Source organism: Corvus brachyrhynchos, unplaced genomic scaffold (assembly GCF_000691975.1).
Source record: "Corvus brachyrhynchos isolate BGI_N302 unplaced genomic scaffold, ASM69197v1 scaffold70, whole genome shotgun sequence".
Lineage (NCBI taxonomy): Eukaryota > Metazoa > Chordata > Aves > Passeriformes > Corvidae > Corvus > Corvus brachyrhynchos.
Window position 1 is genome coordinate 7,022,209 of NW_008236217.1, and position 7,314 is coordinate 7,029,522.

The 7,314-nt window shown below is 40.4% G+C and overlaps 1 long non-coding RNA gene across 1 annotated transcript; it reads left to right on the top strand.

Annotated features, from left to right (window-relative positions):
- The first annotated feature begins 6 nt into the window (after window positions 1-6).
- LOC108449586 lies at window positions 7-3,821 on the top strand. Its single transcript, XR_001865804.1, has 2 exons — window positions 7-2,111; window positions 2,634-3,821. It is a non-coding gene; the product is annotated as an uncharacterized LOC108449586 (long non-coding RNA).
- Window positions 3,822-7,314: the final 3,493 nt, after the last annotated feature.

Here is a 7,314-nt window from a genome sequence, read left to right on the forward strand (position 1 = left end):
AAGGCCTTGACTGGGGAAAAAGGAAAAAATTTCAACAAATATCTGCTACACCTTCATATTGATTTTTGATTTTGACCAAACTAGAAATGTAGTTACTTTTTTTTAGTTTATGAGTGGGACACGTGAGACCCCCTGAGAACACTCTGCCAGCTGCAGTAACACTCTTGAGGACCTCAAGCAGAGGTCTACTGACTCCCTGGATGGTTTCTGTCCAAGTTACACGACCCCTTGATAAGGGATGGTCAGCCCAGGCACAGTAAGGCCTGGCAGTTGTGGCCATTTGACTTGAACTGCCCAAGAAGAGAGGTTTCAGCTTGGCTCATCTAATCCACTGTGCCTCTGACACTGCCTTCACCCCAGCATAGAGGGGCTGCGGCTGTGTTGGCTGGGGCAGAGTGTGCTCCTGAGCTGCTCCATGGCATGTCAAGGCTGCTTATATTTGTATATCATGAGCACAGAGACCCCCCTAAGTGGAGGTTTTCCCCCGTTTTTCACAACACCCTTTACGCAACTCTTTGGGTTCCTGTGGAAAAAAATCTCCTCAATGCCTTATTGAGCTCATTTGAAATTCCAAAACTAATGAGGCTTTTGTCTCCCTCTTAACCTAAGAGCTATTGTTACCTCTAAAAATAAAAGAGATAATCTGTCAAAGAGCTAAAAATACTGAGCTCTGAGAGCCTTTTCAGACCTTTACATAGAAGATGATTGACACCCTTGCACCTTTAATCTTCACAAAGAAAATGGTGAGGCAGGAGCTCCTATGCCCATCTCACCTCTTTCATCAGCTGTCTGCCAGTTGTTCTTCCACAGCTTGAATTGATCTAGCACAATCTGGGTAGAAGGTTTGTGCTCAGAAAGCGGTATTCATGAAGAATCTACAGCAATCACCCAAGGGTGCTTGGGCAACACTGTTTTAGGAAAGAGTTCTGTATTTTTTTTAGTAGGAAAAGCAGGGAATGCTTTCAGATAGGTATGCCAAGAAGTCCAGCTATGTGCCACCTGCCCAAATCCCCATGGCTCCAGCACAAACAAAAGCTTCCCTGGAACACAGTAGGACGAGGGGTGCAGGCTGGGTAAGTCATTGCATGCTTTGAATTGAACAGGACAGTAAAAACAATTAGACCTAGTTACCAGTAGCAAAAAAAAAGCTCTCCTGTTTATCATGAAGAAGTCTTGAATAGTCACAATGCAGTGAGCAAAACTGTCCATTTTCCAAAGCTTACTGGTCAGAACAGACAAACATTTGCTTCACTTTCCTAACTGCAAAGTTGTGTTGCATGGCCACAGCAAGTTGTTGGCAGAGGCAGGACTACAGGGGTGAGTCTGAGCGAAGAGATAAGGAGTTGCCCCGTGGCAAACACAGCACACTCCAGCTGGCTCCACCAGACCCACTGCAGGACACAGACTGAGCCCATCAGGTGGTGCCTCTATGATAAGGTAACACAGAGAGAGAGGAGAACTAAAAGGAATGAGAAACAGCAGAGAGAACATCAAGGTCAGAGGAGGAGCAGGTACACCTGAAGGAACTGCAGCCCATGGAGTGCCCAGGAAGCAATAGATATTTCCTGAGGGACTGCAGACTGTAAGGAGAATCCACATCAGAGCACAGGGAAAGTGCGAGAGGAAAAGAGTAGGAGAGAGAAATCACTAAACCTCTATGTTCTGACCATAACTGCCCCCCTGCCCCTGCACCACCGGGGGAGCATGTACAGGAGTCTGGAGAGGAGAAGAGAGGGGAGAGAAGGGAAGGGGACAGGAGGATATATCTTTGTATTTCTTTGTGTCTTACAGCCAGATTCTATTCTAATTGGCAATAAATTAAATTAATTTTCTCCAAGTCAAGACTGTATTACCTACAACAGTAATTGGTGAGAAATCTCCCTGTCTTTATATTGACTTATGAGCTTTCTCATCCTATTTTCTCCCCATGCCCCACTGAAAGGGGTTATGAGTGAGAAGCTGGATGGAAATTTGGGTGTTTGCCAAAGCTAACCCACCACAAAAGTGAACCCATCACAATGGGCCAAAAACTCAGCAGTACATGGACTTTCTTGGCCTGGAGCCTCTGCAAGAGGATGTATTTGGTTCAATCAAAGGAAGTACTGGGAAAGGTAAGAGCTACTTCAGAGTTCATCTACAGACATAATAACAAATACACAAATAAAAAGATTATTGCCTAGGGGAAATACCAGTTTCAGCTCTTGCTAACCATTTGGAGGAAGAGAAGGTATCTGAATAATCCCTGAATCCTCAGTCCTGCTGTCCTTTCTGTTAGAAACAAAAGGGAGAGTGGAGGACTCTTGAAGATTCTCCAGCAATGACACCTTATAGAGGTTCTTTTTGATTCTAAAAATATTTTGTTTACTGCAAGTTGTTCTTTCAAGCAAAAGATGCAAACCTGCTTCCAAGTCCTGATTTAATTTCAGTGGGCATCTAAAGATATAGCAAGCTTTCCTGGCTCTAACTACAATAGGGCATTTTGGTAATTTTGCTCCCAGCAGATGCATAATGCTGAACCCTCTTTATATGGCCAGCTGCATTAAGCTACTTTTAGTCTGCAGTCTTTGAAATGTGAACAAGTCTTTTTCCAGGGTTCTGAATTCTTATTATGACACGTTTTCCATAACTTGCAGTACACAGAGGAATGTCCTTCAACTTCTTCAACCTCTTTGACAACAAAAAGGCTGCAATGGAGAGGACAGCGAAGGAAGAAAGATTCCTTCCCCTAAACACTCATTCTGGGGAGTGAGGAGAGACTGAGAGGACATTTCTATTGTCCAGCAGACTGCTTGTGCTGCGGAACTATTTCCAACACATAGAATTCCCCAAGCCTGTACAAGGTGCCATGAATTAATCTCTAACTCATTTGTACTCTAAAATGTTTCCATCCATTTAGGCTATCAAGGGATTCACTATGCTACCAGTGTGTCATTATAAAGTCCTTTAAAATATTTCAATCCTGTTTTAAACTTAGACTCCTCAAAGATCTTTAACTGTGTGGTATAAATTTATGAAGACCATATGAAAGATGTCAAGCTCATGATAAAAGTCAGAGATAATCTAGAAAAAAAAATAAATGGACTACAAATTAATCTCCAGTGTTTCTGTCTGTTCCCACTAGAAGAAATATCTCCAGCAGTGCCCCCAGGACAAATCTCCTGACAGAATCAGGCAACCTACCTCACGTGTCTGTGAATATTCTGAAGTCAATGGTCACTTCCACAAAATCCAGCATTAAAGCCTCTTCAACATGATCCTGTCAAGTTTTACAAGATGCACAGGGTTTGGTCAAAGACCAAACTGTCTTTGAAAAATCTGGGTTGTTTCTGCAGGTCATGTTCTAACTGGAGGAGCTCTGCCTTTTTGACCAACACCAACTCAATGGCAAATCTTGTCTAAGGCTGAGCACCAGAGCTGTGCCTTTTTGCAACAGAAATTCAAATCAAGTTTTGGTTGTTCACAGTTGACAGACTGTGTAGCACTTATGCAGGAGTTGTAACATACCAGCTATGACCTCCTGTTTAAACCTACTTTGGGTAGTTGTACTCCAGCTAGTCATGCTCCCTACCATCTCAAACCAACAAAATAGTCTCCATACTTGGGGACACTGCTGTGGGTTGACAAAACAATCGTTCTGGCTATTACCAGTATGGCTACCTGACATACATGGAAAAGAACATTTATAAATGTTTTGAAAGTGCAGGATATTGGTCAGTGTATAATTATTTCCAAATCTAGGATCAACACTATTTCTGTTTCTATTTCTATTGTGCTATCAGAATTGTAATAAAGATTAAATCACTCACTGAAGTTGCACTTCACTAACATTGTAACCTGGGCTTTGTAATCAAACGAAAAAAATAATTCTGGCTTGCTTCTCGTATCCTCAATCTGATGATGATTTAGGAAAAAAACTTCAGTTCTACAGAATGGGAATGCATTTCCTCAAACTCGTTACTTATCTCCCAAATCAAATATTTGTTCTCGTTCTCGTACATGAATCATGCAAATCCCTTGTTTTCCTGATTCATTCCCTGTGGACTTCTCTCCATTAAAGGAAGCTTAGATGGGGTGGACAGGACACCTACAGTACTTCTAGAGCAGCAGAGCAGGAGTCTTTCCTCAACTGGTTACTGAAATTTCCATGAGCCTGTCCTCTAATAGCAGGTCTGTTGAACATGAGTTGACATGTGTCCTGTAGTGTCACCCTTTACAGCTGTCCTGAGTCTTTTAGGACGTTCTTTGCTGGCCTTCAGGTCCTCTTTAGACCAACTTCCAGGCTCACATCAGAGGAATGCTGTTCTTTCTCTTTCTCTCTCCAACTTATGATTTTTAAGGCCATCCATTTCACTTTGCATTTGACATGAAGGCAAGGAAGTACATTTTAAAAAACACCTATTGGGAAAGTAATAAAAGCCTTGAGCCATTAAATTCATAAATGTTTTTCCTTAGCCTTTGCCAAGTTATGTGCAATAAAACAATTTGACTGTCCTTGACCACACTTGATTGTTGACTATCAGAGTAGCATACGATATCCCTCAGACAGTCTGATTACATTATGCAGTGAGATTATATTAAATGTGTCCTACATTTTTGGCTCGGATGATGGCTAACCGTGAACATAGTGAAACCTTTGATTGTGAGATATTTCCTTTCTCCACCCTATTTAAGAGTAAGATCTTCTGCAAATTCTTAATAAGATCTCCTGACAGCTCACATTTATTGTTTTCTTTAGCCTACATTTGTGTGCAGCTTATGTGAGCAAACCTGCCCCAGAGTGACCCATGCTCCAAAACAAACTGTTTAAAACATCATGCTGCTGGCTCTGTGAAACAGAGTCATTTCAATGGGCTTGCTCAGTGACAAAAATCCATTTCACATCTTCCCTGGCCCAAGTAATTTTCATTTAATCACTCAACAGAGTGCAAAGGGCTTATATGATGCATCCCGAGGAAAGGAGCGCATACTTACACCCTTCTTGATTTTTATTTTTTAGATGCTTTTATAAAAATAAGCCAAGCCAGCTATAACAAAAAGATCTTTCATTTGACATTCATCATTCACATTCATTTGTCATTAAGTTAGTGACATTGAGAACAATCTCTGGCTCACAAAATAAAGTAAAATTCACCTTAATAACATCCGCAAAAAAAATTGTTTCCCTACTACAAGGTCTACATGCACGTTCAACTGTGGGACCCAAACCATAGAAGATGTAGACATACTTCTGATTTTGAAAGACAGGAAAACAAAATTATCTTCTTGTGCTGATGAAAAACTCAGTGAATTTTTTTTTAAATTTTTTAAATTTTTTTTTTTTTTATTTTATTTTATTTTTTTGTTGTTTGAGATATGGCCTTCAGGGAATCTGGGAATCTTCATTCATGACCTCATGACCAGCAAAGAAAAATAGCAGTAATGCTGAAGATGCACACAGAAATTTGAAAAGGCCAAGCCAGATTCACCTTGGAGTTTGCTGGAGATATTCTCTGATAAAGACCATCATAGAGGAATTATGAGAAAGAATTTATGAGGGCAAAAAGTAGCTCTCCCCCTACCACTGCCACATACACCTTCCTCAGGTCATACTTACAGACATCTAAAAGGGCCAAGACATTCTGGAAAGCGGGCAGTGTCTGCTGAAGAAAGAGTTCTAAGGGAAAAACAGTGTATAGAGCATATAAATTCAGTACATAAATTCAGCACATTCCTCTATAGAAACTTCCCATAAAACCTTGAAAGTCATTGCAACTGAGAAGATGTGACAGGACAACCACCTCTGGCTTCCCAGAGAATGTCCCAAGTAATCCATCGGTCTCCTTTGGACAAGAAAACTTACTTTACAGCTTCCCATACTGACATTATGACCTGACCTACTGGAATGACTGAAAATTTTCCTGTTGACCCCAGTGTTTACCAAAGGGCCTCCTATCTTCATTGACATATTCCTGTTAATAAATCCTGCAAGCACAGTGTTTTTTTCATTTTACCAAGGAAGAAGTCAAAGTAAGGTTTTTGGTCAAAGGTATAGAGAGTGTCCTTGCCAGGGCTGGATTTTGGAAGCTTAGTCACTCTTCATCTCATCTTCAAGTGAGCCGAAGCTCTTTTCTTAACAACTTTTCTAAAATCAGTGCAATATTAAAAGCAAAAGGTAGCAGAGGACATCTCTCTTGACAGCATCCACTTCAGTAATGGATGTATTGATAACCTAAAAAAACCAATTTTTAAAAAAAATCCCTCTAGGTCCATTCATCTCTGGTGTGTCTTCCTTACTTTCTTGCCTGGAGTTCAGTCATATAAAAGTAAGTGGAAATTAAACTAATAAGTTTAACAAATCCAGAATAAATGGTGGCTTGGCTGTTCACATTTTGACTGGAAGTGATCAGTCTTTAATGCCATAATGTCTGAGAATCAGCTGGAAAGAGAGGGAGGGTTTTCTGCCCACTGATACCTGACCTTGCAGTTTTGGATTGCCAAGTAGGAGCTGAAACCTGACAGTTCATACATTCCCAATGCCCAAATTGTATAAAGAAAGGACTTTGCAGTAAGAGTGGGGTTGACAGGCAAATTGTACATGTGGAGCATTACACTGAAAGGGCATGCAGCTCATAAAATAACAGTCTCTTGGTGCAGTAGCAGACAAACATGTATCTCTGCTCTATTTTACACATGCACATTTTAAATGAGATTGTACCATTTTGAGCCCTTTTTTTTCTCTCAAAGACTCATTATTACCACCATATCCTTATAATTTGTTCCAAAATGAAATCAAATATTCACTAATGTTCTTCATGTCAGAGTGACAGGGGGGAATAGTACTTAACACCACAGCAAATTCCATTAAGTAGAAGAAGAGTTTAAAGTCTTGTGTTTCTCAAGCTCCCATTTTTCATTAGATCTCTTGTATCCTTATTTTCCATGGGTGGTGGGAACCCTTAAGAGCCCAACATATCAGGAAAAAGCACAAACTTACTCAGAGCCTATGGCTTTACTTCATTAATACAGAATAGTTACATATCATTGCAGATATAATGCAGCATCTGGACAGTTTTTCAGTTTCTTTCACTGTTGTTTCTCCCCTTAGCATTAAGAAATAGCATTTTCCTTTTTAATTCTTCATCTAAAATGTTGTGTACATCCATATACCAGCTTCTCCTCCTCCCCAAGCACTCTAAAATGAGGCTGCTTTTGAACTGCAGGCCCAGCACATGGAAGCGAGCATTTTTAATTTTATTTCTGTTCTACTGGTGATGGGGGCTGCATTTATCAAAGCTGAAATATACAAAAAATACCTTTCAGAGATGATATGATATA